The following is an 869-nucleotide window of genomic DNA, read 5'->3' as shown; positions in this document are numbered from 1 at the left end:
CCCTGTGCATAGTCCAGTTCAAACCGGTTGCAGGGGCTACCAGCCCCTGCTCTGACGTGAAACTGGACAAAGTAAATGGGTGTAGCCACCCCTCTTTCCAAACCCTCCCGTAGATGGGTCCCCGGAGTTAGTCCAACCCCTTTCTTAGGTATAAGTAAGGAACCCCTGGCAACAGGACTTTACATATCGCTGGATGAAACTCTGCAACTGAATCCTGGAACTTCGACGCTCTACTCAACACTAAAGGACTGAACAAATCTCCCTTGGGGTCAAGGAGTGACTCCCCTGCTCGGCAGGCACCAAAGATGCATCTGTCCGACTGCATCTCTGAAGCTCTTGCCGGACGCTGAAGACTTTAAAACACCAGAGGTGGATTTCCAGACTTCTCAGAGGCCGATCCAAGTCCCCAGCAAAGCAGAGACTCGCAGCCCTCGTGAGTGATGTGGAACTGGAACCCCTGGACACTGTGCACATTTGCAAGTGCATCAGCTTCTCAACGTCCCCTGAGGCTGTGCATTGGGTTACTTGTAGCCCACACTCCGAGCAGAGAATTCACTGAAGATTGTCGGCCTAGTCTCCCCGAGTGACCCATGAGCTGCCATTTTGTGATTCCTCTCGAGGTCCCTTTGCGATCCCTGGTCCGTTGACTGGTGGGTCCCTGTGAAGGTAACTCTGATTTTCCTTGGGCTTTCCTGTTTGCTCCAGATGTGCCCTGACCCACCACCATGTGGTGAGTCCCTCACAGTGCGGGGGTCCCATTGCAGACATTAGGATGCGCCCACGACATTGGCGGGCGCATTCTGCATTCCTAACATTGCAGCTGGCGGTGCTCTCAGCACAGCCCGCCGCAATGCCAGGAAGACATGTGA

This window comes from Triturus cristatus, chromosome 8, assembly GCF_964204655.1.
Source record: "Triturus cristatus chromosome 8, aTriCri1.1, whole genome shotgun sequence".
Classification (NCBI taxonomy): Eukaryota; Metazoa; Chordata; class Amphibia; order Caudata; family Salamandridae; genus Triturus; species Triturus cristatus.
This window is presented reverse-complemented; position numbering follows the sequence as displayed.